General features: G+C 42.6%; 1 pseudogene; it reads right to left on the bottom strand.

Annotated features, from left to right (window-relative positions):
* Positions 1–253: 253 nt before the first annotated feature.
* On the bottom strand, positions 254–1,191 carry LOC105720765 (serine/threonine-protein phosphatase PP1-gamma catalytic subunit-like; annotated as a pseudogene).
* Positions 1,192–12,638: the final 11,447 nt, after the last annotated feature.

The raw sequence follows: 12,638 nt of genomic DNA, 5'->3' as shown, positions 1-12,638 counted from the left end.
ATGGTGAAATCCCGTCTCCACTAAAAATACAAAAAATTAGCTGGACATGGTGACGCGCGCCTGTAATCCCAGCTACTCAGGAGGCTGAGGCAGGAGAATTGCCTGAACCCAGGAGGCGGAGGTTGCGGTGAGCCGAGATCGCGCCATTGCACTCCAGCCTGGGTAACAAAAGTGAAACTCTCAAAAAAAAAAAAAAAAATGAAGGTCATGTACTCTATGTTACAAGTCCCAACTAGGCAGTGTCAAAATACATCTATTTCTTTGCCTGCTTTGTGATCATACGCCTTGGAGGTGTTACAGGTCTCATGGCATTTGGCTTCTTTTTCTCTGCAGGCTTTAAAATCTGAAAAGAACACATTAGTGTTTCGTCCACACTCTTCATGGCACCTGCATTGTCAAACTCTCCACAATCATTGGGTGCAGAAAACAGAGTGACCAACTGCCTCTTTGCAAAAAAATTCACATCCATCTTCATCTGATGGGCTCTATATGTAAGATCCAAATTATGCTTACAGAGAAATTTTGCAACCACTTCTGCACCAAATGTGAAGGACACTCCTCTGTCATTTTTGTCCCAGCCTAAGACATCTTTATCAGGGTCAGGCCACAAAACATCACGAAGAAGACCTTGATCTTGATTCTCGGAATCTGCTCCACAGATTGAAGATCTAGTAATAAATCTCCAGAACAGCAGAATAGCTTCTCATCCACAATGGCTGCTACCAGTAGACAGTTAAAACAGTCTGAAAGTTTTCCATAGTTTAATGTTGTATCTTCTTTTATATTCATCATACAATCCATAAATTCTGTTGATGCTAGCACATTCTTGGTTCCCTCTGAGAAGAAAAAAAAATTCTCAGGATATTTGATTTTGTAGCAGATCTTCTCCAGTGACTCATTTCCCCTGTCCACATAGTCCCCAAGATACAGGTAGTTGCTTCCTGGCGGGAAACCACCGTACTTAAAAAGTCGCAGCAAATCATAGCATCACCCATGGATGTTACCACATATTCTGAGTGGTGCTTCAAGTTCTAGCAGGATAGGCTGACCGAGAAAGATTTCACGAGACTTTAACCACAGTCCTCCGATTTCATTGTAATGAAACTGGACATTCTTCCCAGGCCTGAACCCTCTCACTTCCAGCAGCCGTTGGATGATGCTGTCGATGTGGAGTTTATCTAAATCGGCCATCGCCTTCCCACCGCCGACCCTCCCCCAGCAGCGCTGCCGCCAGATCGCAGCTGGGACTCACACCTCCTTTCCCACACTAGGAGCAGAGGCGGTGGTGGCAGCAGCCGCGGGGGGTCCCCCTGTAGCCACCCCGCTCCCTGCTTCCTCCTCTCCCGACTGGAACCACGAGAAGTAGCCATTTTTTCGTGAATTCTTACCCTCTCCTAGAACCTTTACCTGTCAGGATTTTTTTTTTTAAAGCTAGAAACAAGAGAAAGCACGCTCGTGCCACCAGTTCTCCATGAGATTCTCCCAGACCATACAGAAAGACAAGTGACTGAAACATGTGAAGGTTAAAAGGGAAAGAAAACTGTCATTATGGGTAAATGATATGATTGTCTACTTTAAAAATCCAAGAGAATCAGCGCACAGATTTATCTGTCCCCCAGGATGGAGCGCAATGGCGCGATCTCGGCTCACTGCAACCTCCACATATTTACCATATAATCCAGTAATTCCCCATCATAATCAAGATCAAAAACATTTCCACCACTCTAAAATTTCCATTGTGCCACTTCTCAGTCAATCACCCTGATCCCTGTCCCGGGATAACCAAAGATCTGCATTCTGTCATTGTAAATTAGGTTTTCCTTTTTTAGAGTTTCAAATAAATGTAATAATACACTATGTACATTTTTGGGGTCTGGCTCTTTCACTCATCATGTTTTTCAGATTCATCCATGTTGTTGCAAATATTGTAGTTCACTCTTTTTATTGCTGAGTAATATTCCATTGCATGAATGTATCACAATTCATTTATCCACACACCTGTTCATAGACATTTGTGTTGTTTCCAGATTCTGGCCATTATCAACATTTGCTACTATGGACGTTTGGTACAAGTCTTTACGTAGCCATGTTTGTTCATTTCTCTCAATGGGAAATTACTGGATTATATGGTAAATATGTATTAAACTTTATAAGAAACTCCCAAACTATTTTCCAATATATTTCTATTATACCTTTCTAAAAACAATGTATGAGCTTTCCAGTTATTACACGTTCGTGCCCATAGTTGATATTTTCAGACTTTTAAATTATATCTATTCTAATAGTTCTGTAATGGTGTCTTATTTTGGTTTTAATATGTATTTCCCTGATCACTAATGATACTGAATGTCTTTTCATAGATTTTATGGGTCATTTGGATATCTTCTTTTGTGAAGTTTCCATTCAAACCTCTTGTCCATTAAAAAAAATTTTTTTTCAAGATAACAAGGTCTTGCTGTCACCCAGGCAAGAGTGCAGCGGCACAATCAGGCTCACTGCAGACTTGAATTCCTGGGGTCAAGTGATCCTCCCACCTCAGCCTCCTAAAGTAGCTAGGACTACAGGCATGCACTACCACACCAGTTAAATATTCTATTTTATAGCAACCAGATATCGCTATTGTTGCCCAGCCTGCTCTCAAACTCCTGGCCTCAAGCAGTCCTCCCATCTCAGCCTCCCAAGGTACTGGGATTACAGGTGTGAGCCATCATGCCCAGCCTGTGTTTTCTTTTATAATTGTTATAGTTTCAGCTTTTATGTGTGTCTATGATCATTATGAATTCAATTTTTTCATATATATACATGTTCAAGCACCACTTATTGAAAATACTTTTCTCCATTTAATTAATTATTGTTACCTATATATTTGATAGAATTCATCAGAGAAGTCATCTGAAACTGGATATTTTCTTTGTTGAAAGATTTTAAATTGTGAATTTATTTGAATTCAGATAGGTCTGTTCAGATTTCCTATCGCTTTTTTAGTTTTGGTAATATGTATCTTTCAAGTAATTAGTCCATTTTATTCTATTTATGAGCAAATTTATTGGCAAAAGTTGTTCATTTTATCCTCTTGATGTATGTATGTAGGATCCTTATTTATATTCTTTAATTCTTTTTTTTTTTTTTTTTTTTTTTTTTGAGATGGAGTCTCACTCTGTCTCCCAAGCTGGAGTGCAGTGGTGCAATCTTGGCTCACTGCAACCTCCGCCTCCTGGGTTCAAGCAATTCTCCTGCCTCAGCCTCCCAAGTAGCTGGGACTACAGGCACGTGCCACAACACCCAGCTAATTTTTTATTTTTCACTAGAGACAGAGTTTCACCAGGCTGGTCTCAAACTCCTGACCCTGCCTCCCAAAATGCTGGGATTACAGGTGTGAGCCTGGCCTCTTTAATTCTTGACACTGGCAATTTGGGGTTTTGTTGTTTGTTTGTTTTTGAGACAGAGTCTCACTCTGTTGCCCAGGCTGGAGTGCAGTGGCACGATCTCAGCTCACTGCAGCCTCTGCTTACCAGGTTCAAGCAATTCTTATGCCTCAGCCTTCCAAGTAGCTAGGATTATAAGGGTGCGCCACCATGCCCAGCTAATTTTTGTATTTTTAGTAGAAATGGGATTTCACACGTTGGCCAGGCTGGTCTCAAACTCCTGACTTTAAGTAATCTGCCCACCTCAGCCTCCCAATACATACTAAACTAAACATTTTAAGTGCTGAGATTACAGGCATGAGCCACTGTGCCTGGCCAGCACTGACAATTTGTGTCTTCATGCTTTTTTTCAATCAATCTAACTTTTATCAATTTTATTGATCTTTTCAAAAACCATTTCTGGTATAATTAATTTTCCTTATTTTTGTTTGTTTTTTATTTAATTGATTTCTGCTCTTATTTTCTTCATTTTCATATTTTAGATACAAACATCTTTTTCTGGTCTCTTAAGGTAAAAGCTTAGATTCTTTTATTTTTGGCCCTTTTTCTTTTCTAGTATAAGCACTGAATGTTGTAAAATTTCGTCTAAGCACTGTTTGGGTTCCACCATGTTGGCCGGGATGGTCTCAATCTCCTGACCTCGTGATCCACCTGCCTCAGCCTCCCAAAGTGCTGGGATTATAGGCGTGAGCCACAGTGCCCAGCCCTCATTTTCATTCAGTTAAAAATATTTTCTAATTTATCTTGTGATTTCTTTTTTAATCCATAGGTGATTTAGAGGTGTATTAATTTCAAAATATTTGAGATTTTTTCTATTTTTTTGTTATTGATTTTAACATATTTAATATTTCATTCCATTTTGATCATAGAAAATGTATTATTTTGAGCTTTTTTTTTGGAATTTCATGCATTATTTTTCTTTTAATACTTATGAAGGTAAGTATGAATGTCCATTTTTCATTCACAGATTAGAATTATTTTTTGACTTTTTTTGTGATCATTTGATGAACTCTCACATCCAGAAAATGTGCCATTTCACTTGAAAAAAAGCAAAAGAGTACGTGGAGAAAATAAACTCATTGCAGGCAGAAGGAAACTGACCATTTCATGTCTTAACCCAATTGCCACTCGGTTTCCTTTTCTTTTTAAGTCAAAATTTTATTTGGATTGACAAGCACTTGATCATTTGATTATGAGATTATAGTATGTGGTCAGAACATCTACTATATGATGTTATTTTGCAGGAGAGGACAGGCTTTTTAGATCCCCATTACTGTGGGTCATAGCCCTTCTCTGGTCTCATAGATAAATGAGAGTAGACAATACAATACATACTCAACTAAACTAAACATTTTAAACAACTCCAGTTGTGTAATGCCTTGACTGGGATTTTGAGCTTTTAAACATTTACTGAGGGCTTCCAGTTCCAGGTAAAATGACATAAACACATTCCACCCTTTCTCTCCCACGGAATACAACTCTAAAAGGTGGGTAGAACATATGCATTCGCTTTTTGAAAACCCTGAAAAATGAATCGTAACATGTTTGTTGTAGAAAAACATCAGAATTTGAAGCACCACTGAATTGGCAGTGAGTTTACCATTATTTCTTCTACTGTTCCCCAACCTGAGTTCAGCATGGCCAAAATTCTAGAAATGAACACTGTGGCATGGTTAGAGGGGGCTCCAAGACATGCTCTCTAGATCTGGCTGGAGGCCTAGAAATAGAAACTCCTAACACTTACAGCATGTACAGAAATCTCCTGTGGGCTTTTTCCTCCCCTTTCTTTTCTTGTGCCCATGTCCACGGTCAATCTCATGGCAGTAATGGCAGTAGTGGCATAACTGGGGCCATCAGAGGCCAAAACTCTAAGGGAGAGGAACTTTCCTTAGAGTTTTGGCCTAAGGTCTAATAAATTGTGAATACCATTGTGTTGTTAATGTTTTTTTTTTTTTTCTTTCCTTTCTGTGCCCTTCCTCCATTTAGACCTTCGGGTTTCTCATAGTAGTCCCAAAAAGAGGAGCTGCAGGAAACCAGAGGGTACCAGGGAGACCATGAAGATACGTGTGCTTGGGAAAGCTATGCCATGAAGTTGGAGATGAGCTCCAGGGCTAACTACTGAGCCCTTTTTGTAAGGATCTTATCCTAATTAGCATCCTAAAGACTTTGAGATCTAAACTAATAAATAAACTACCGCTTACTTTCCACACTAACCACTGAGTGGTACACAGCCATGACGGACCTAAAGAGGTCTAAAAAACCAGAAGAGAACATAACATATCAAAAGGCCTTAGAACTGAACTGACATTGGAAGCATGGCCTACAGAGGTGTGTTGGAACATACAGCCTCGACCTAACCAGGTCAATTGCCTGCTAAACAAAAATATCAACATTCTCTATAGAATTTAAACAAGACCTGGAATCTCATAACTTAACATTTAAAATGTCCAGGATAGGTTGGGTCCAGTGGCTCATGCCTGTAATCTCAGCACTTGGGAGGCCAAGGTGGGTGGATCATCTGAGGTCAGGAGTTCAAGAAAACCATGTTGCTACTAAAAATACAAAAATTAGCTGGGCATGGCAGAATGCACCTGTAATCCCAGCTACTTGGGAGGTCGAGGTTGCAGTGAGCCGAGATCACGCCATTGCACTCCAGCCTGGGTGACAGAGCAAGACTCCATCTCAAAACTAAAATAAAATGTCCAGAATACAATCCAAAATCATTTGACATATAAATAACAACTAAAACTTTGACAAAAGGGCAATCCCAAGATGACAATGATGTTGAAATTCTCTGACAGACTTTAAATCAGATATTATAAGAATGCCTGAGTGAGCCATTGATAACACTCTTGAAACAAATGTTAAAAATAGAAAGGCTTGGTGAAGAAATAGAGGCTATAGGCCAGGTGCAGTGGTTCATGCCAGTAATCCCAGCACTTTGAGAGGCCAAGGAGGGCCGATCACCTGAGGTCAGGAGTTTGATACCAGCCTGGTCAATGTGGAGAAACCCCATCTCTACTAAAAATGCAAAAATTAGCTGGGCGTGGTGGTGGACACCTGTAATCTCAGCTACTCAGAAGGCTGAGGCAGGAGAATTGCTGGAACCCGGGAGCCAGAGGTTGCAATGAGCCAAGATCATGCCACTGCACTCCAGCCTGGGTGGCAGGGCAAGACTCCATCTCAAAAAAAAAAAGAAAAAAAAAAAAGAAAGAAGTAGAGGCTATAAAGAAGAACCAATTAAAAATGTTAAAACAGGCCAGGTGCAGTGGCTCATGCCTGTAATCCCAGCACTTTTGGAGCCCAAGGCAGGAGAGTCAGTTAAGCCCATGAGTTCAAGACCAGCCTGGGCAACATAGTGTGAACCTCTCTCTCTATGAAAAAGAAATTAAAAATTAGCTGGGTATGGTGGCATGCAACTGTAGTCCCAGCTACTGAGAAGGCTAAGGTGAGAGGATTGCTCAAGGCCAGGAGGTCAAGGCTGCAATGAGCCATGGTCACACCACTGCACTCTAGCCTGGGCAACATAGCAAGACCCTATCTCAAAAAAAATTAAATAAGTAGAATTTTTTAAAATTAAAAAATAAAAATGTTAAAATTGAAAGGCACAATAGTTGAAACAAAAAACTCAATGGTTGAACCTAGAGCAGAATGGAATAATAAAGGAGTCAGTGAATCTGAATATATATCAATAGACGCTCCCTAAAAGTGTCTCCAAGCAACAGAGAAAAAAAAGATAGGAAAAAAAGTGGCAGAGCCTCAGGGGCCTGTTGCCCAATTTTTTTTGAGATAGAGTCTCACTCTGTCACCCAGGCTGGAGTGCATGACACGATCTTTGCTCACTGCAGCCTCCACCTCCCAGATTCCAGCAATTCTCCTGCCTCAGCCTCCTGGGTAGCTGGGATTACAGGTGCACATCACCATGCCTGGCTAATTTTTCTATTTTTGGTAGAGATGAGGTTTCACCATGTTGGCCAGGCTGGTCTCAAACTTCTGACCTCAAATGATCCACCCACCTCAGCCTCCCAAAGTTCTGGGATTACAGGTGTGAGCCATCACACCTAGCCACTTAGAGAGAAATTTATAATATAAAATGCTTGTGTTAAAAAGAAGAAAGCTCTCTTAAGTCAATTAGCCTAAGCTCCCACCTTACAAAATTAAAAAAAGAAACACAAAACAAACCCCAAACAAGCAGAAGAAAGAAAATAACAAAGATTAGAGCAGATATCAGTGAAGCTAAAAACAGAAAAACAGTAGAGAAAATCAACGAAACCAAAATCTGGTTACTTGAAATGATCAATACAATTGATAAACCTCTAGCAAAACTGATGAAGAAGAAAAAAAGCAGACACCACAAAATACTATTATTAAGAATAAAAGAGGGGCCGGGCGCGGTGGCTCACGCCTGTAATCCCAGCACTTTGGGAGGCCGAGGCGGGTGGATCACGAGGTCAAGAGATCAAGACCATCCTGGTCAACATGGTGAAACCCCGTCTCTACTAAAAATACAAAAAATTAGCTGGGCATGGTGGCGCGTGCCTGTAATCCCAGCTACTCAGGAGGCTGAGGCAGGAGAATTGCCTGAACCCAGGAGGCAGAGGTTGCAGTGAGCCGAGATCGAGCCATTGCACTCCAGCCTGGGTAATGAGCGAAACTCCGTCTCAAAAAAAAAAAAGAAGAATAAAAGAGGGGATTTTACTACAGACCCTGAAGAGATTAAAAGGATAATAATCGTGGGAAGTAAAAAACTTCCTCTTTAAAGTTTCCCTTCTTGTTAAAGAATAAATCATAAGAATGCTAATAACTCTTTGTTAAGCCCTATCCTGTTAGACATGCCATGCTTACAGGCACGTAGAACATTCTATGTCCTTGTACTTTAACCAAGATGTCTGTGCTGGACGTGCTCACAGGCATGCCCCAGCTCACCATTGCTTTTACCTGTTTAGAAAAGTTTTAAGTTATTAGCCAATCGGGGTTTAGTTTAGATTGTGAGGTCTGGCTCCAGCCAAGGGAGACCAGACACAGCAGTAAGGACGACCCCAAGTGTGTAAGGGATAAATTTTTGTCTGCTTTCCTTTGTTCGTCGTACTCTCGTGGCAAGATGGCTAGCAAGAGTACCCTTCCTGCAGTGCAGGAAACAAAAACTGCGTTGCTAAAAGATCCTTTGTCTCAGTGCTCATTTTTCTTTGTGGCAGCGAGCGTCTGTTTCCAGACCATTATGAATATGCACAAAATTTCAGTAATTTGTAACAATGCCTGAAAAACCACTAATTACCAAAATTTACCCAAGACTAAATAAACTGAATCATTCTAGAAATATAAAGAAATTGAGGCTGGGCACAGTGACTCACACCTGTATCCCCAGCACTTTGGGAGGCCAAGGCAGGTGGATCACAAGGTCAAAAGATGGAGACCATCCTGGCCAACACGGTGAAACCCTGTCTCTACTAAATATACAAAAATTAGCCAGGCATGGTAGCACATGCCTGTAGTCCCAGCTACTTGGGAGGCTGAGGCAGAAGAATTGCTTGAACTTGGAAGGTGGAAGTTGCACTGAGCCGAGATCGTGCCACTGCACTCCAGCCTGGTGACAGAGTGAGACTCCGTCTCAAAAACAAAAAATTAGCCGGGCATGGTGGCGCATGCCTGTAATCCCAGCACTTTGGGAGGCCGAGGCCGGAGGATCACTTGAGCTCAGGAGTTTGAGACTAGCCTGGGCAACCTGGCGAAACTTCATCTCTACAAAAAATATAAAAATGAGCCTGGTGTGGTGGGGTGCATCTGTGGCCCCAGCTACTCGGGAGGCTGAGGTGGGCAGTGACCTGAGCTGAACACCCACCAGCTGTACAGCCACTGCAGGAGGTCAAGGCTGCAGTGAGCCATCATTGCACCACTGAGCTCCAGCCTAGGCAATAGAGATACTTTCTCAAAGAAAGAAAGAAGGAAAGAAATTGAATTCATAGTTTAAAAACTTCCAAAAAAGAAATCACCAGCCCAGATGGCTTAACTAGAGAATTCTACCACACATTTAAAGATAAAACAACACCAATTTTATACAATCTCTTCCAGAAAATAGAAAAAGAGGGACCACTCCCCAAGTCATTTATTAGGCTAGCATTTGCTCTGATACTGAAAGCAGACAAAGGTAATAGGAGAAAACTACAGACCAATATCTCTCATGAACATAGACATAAAAATCTCAACAAAATATTAGCAACTGGAACCTAGCAATGCATAAAAGAATAACACACTACAACTAAGTAGGGCTTATCTCAGGCCTGAAGGGCTGGTTCCATATTCAGAAATCAATTAATGTAATTCACCATATTAACAATCTAAGAAGAAAAACTACATAATTGTATCAACTCATGCAGAGAAGGCATTAGACAAAATTCAATATGCATTTATGATTTTTTTTTGAGTCAGAGTCTCACTCTGTCTCCCAGGCTGGAGTGCAGTGGCACGATCTCGGCTCACTTCAACCTCCACCTCCCAGGTTCACTCACTCTGTCTCCCAGGCTGGAGTGCAGTGGCACGATCTCGGCTCACTTCAACCTCCACCTCCCAGGTTCAAGCAATTCTCCTGCCTCAGTCACCTGAGTAGCTGGGACTGCAGGCGCACACCACCATGCCTGGCTAATTTTGTGTGTGTGTATGTGTGTGTGTATTTTTAGTACAGGTTTCACCATGTTAGCCAGGGTGGTCTCCATCTCCTGACCTTGTGATCAGCCCACCTTGGCCTCCCAAAGTGCTGGGATTACAGGCATGAGCCACAGCGCCTGGTCTCCAGCTGATTGTATTCTTAACAATCAGCACCAGTGTCTCTGTGTCAGAGGACTGCCGTCAAGCCGCTAGCGCATGCCTCTTTGGGGCACCCAGAAGGCAGGAAATCTTGGAATGGATGTTAACCCCTGACTGTTGGGTTTTGAGGTGTGAGTCCTCCAGCTCCCCTGTTCCTAATGGGGGCAATTCTGAGATGCGACCTACACTGATTCTAATGCTCCCCAGTGGGATCGAGCTAAAGTTACACCACCACCAACAACGCAAGACTTGCCTTCAAGCACTTCCTGAATTCCTTTCACAAGAACCCTCCTCTCACAGTGAGCTTCTATCTCACAGGCACTGGACTTCCTTCCCTTCCTCTTCCCGCTTCCCCATTCTCCTGTCCAGTTCTCCAAAGAACCCTTTTAATGAATCGCTTTCCTAAGAATCATCTCAGAAACTGCACAAGCCAGGACTGGAGTCATGGGCCGTTCTGCTCCTCCTTTCTCTTTCTTTTCCTCCTCTTCTCAGTTCTCCTCAAAGCTTGGGCAGGGGAGAGAAGAATGCAAGGAAATGGGGCCGGCCATCTGTGCTGGTGTGACGGTCAAGGTGCACTTCACAGCAAGCACCCAACACTGGCCTTTTTTTTTTTTTTCTTTGAGATGGAGTTTTGCTCTTGTTGCCCGGGCTGGAGTGCAATGGGGTGATTTCACCTCACCACAACCTCCGCCTCCCAGGTTCAAGCGATTCTCCTGCCTCTGCCTCTCAAGTAGCTGGGATTACAGGCATGCACCATCATGCCCAGCTAATTTTGTATTTTTAGTAGAGACGGGGGTTTCTCCATGTTGGTCAGGCTGGTTTCGAACTCCTGACCTCAGGTGATCCACCCACCTAGGCCTCCCAAAGTGCTGGGATTACAGGCGTGAGCCTGTTTTAAATAGACCCTTATCAACAATCATTCTCAGCTTTGGGAATCCAGCCAAATAAAAACAGGAAAAGTATCATTTAACCTTCCTATTTCCTGTGGTCCTGTCACTTTTCTCAGTTCCTTAATTGGACTTGCCAAGATGTTATTTATCCTATTAGTCTTTTTGGAAATGGGTTTTTGTTAAGAGGATAAAATGACAAGCTACAGACTTGTAGAAAATATTTGCAAACCACATGTCCAACAAAGGGTTAGTACCTAGAATATGCAATGACTTATCAAAACTCAACAGTAAAAAAAAAAAAAACCTCAATTAGAAAATGAGAAGGCCAGGCACAGTGGCTCAAACCTGTAATCCCAGCACTTTGGGAGGCCGAGGCAGGTGGATCACTGGAGATCCAGAGTTCAAGACCAGCCTGGCTAACATGGTGAAACACCGTCTCTACTAAAAATCCAAAATTGGCCAGGTGTGGTGGCAGGTGCCTGTAATACCAGCTACTCAGGAGGCTGAGTGAGGAGAATCACTTGAACTCGGGAGGCGAAGGTTGCAGTAAGCGGAGATTGCACCACTGTGCTCCAGCCTGGGCAACAGGGCAAGGCTCTGTCTCAAAAAAGAAAAGAAAAGTAAAAGAAAATGAGTTTGTAATATGCAGAAGCAAACAGTATGCAGCAAAAAAGGGGAGGGATGGGTTTTTGAGGAATGTTGAAAGATTAATTATTAAAATATTATAGGACCAGCGCAGTGGCTCACACTGTCACCCGTGGCAGGAGTCCAAGTTACCAGCGGTGAATCCTTACAGGTCTGCAGCAACCTCAATTCTTGCCTCTTCAGAAGAAAGAATTTGACTGAGGGGCATAAGGCAGAAAAAGAGACCAAGGCATATTTCAGAGCAGGAGTGGAAGCTTATTTTAAAAGACTTTAGAACAGGAAAGGAAAGTACATTTGGAAGAGACCCAAGCCGGCTACTTGAAGAACAAGCTCGACGTTTAACGTTGATCCAGGGACTTTCTAGGCTGGCTCCTTTCCCATGATTCTTCCTTTTAGGTGGCTGCTCCCATGCGCCCACCTTATCCTGGGGAGGTGAGCACGCCCAGCTGGTTTAGGAAGTTGTATGCACACCCATCTGAGGCTTTCTTCCTTTTCCCAGTGGAGTGCTCCAGAAGGTCATACTACGCCATTTTGGCATTTTTTTTTTTTTTTTTTTTTTTTTTTTTGAGACAGAGCCTCGTTTTGTTGCCCAGGCTGGAATGCAGTCGCACCATCTCAGCTCACTGCAACCTCTGCCTCCCAGGTTCAAGCGATTCTTCTGCCTCAGCCTCCCGAGTAGCTGGGACTACAGGCACGCACCACCACGCCCAGCTAATTTTTTATATTTCTAGTAGAGATGGAGTTTCACCATATTGGCCAGGCTGGTCTCAAACTCCTGACCTCGTGATCCACCCACCTTGGCCTCCCAAAGTGCTGGGATTACAGGCGTGAGCCACCGCGCCCGGCCCATTTTGTCTCTTAATGTGCGTGCCCAGAA

The sequence above is a fragment of the Aotus nancymaae genome, unplaced genomic scaffold (genome assembly GCF_030222135.1).
Source record: "Aotus nancymaae isolate 86718 unplaced genomic scaffold, 86718_ANA_hifiasm-v0.15.2.pri h1tg000018l, whole genome shotgun sequence".
Taxonomy (NCBI): Eukaryota; Metazoa; Chordata; class Mammalia; order Primates; family Aotidae; genus Aotus; species Aotus nancymaae.
This window is presented reverse-complemented; position numbering and strand designations above follow the sequence as displayed.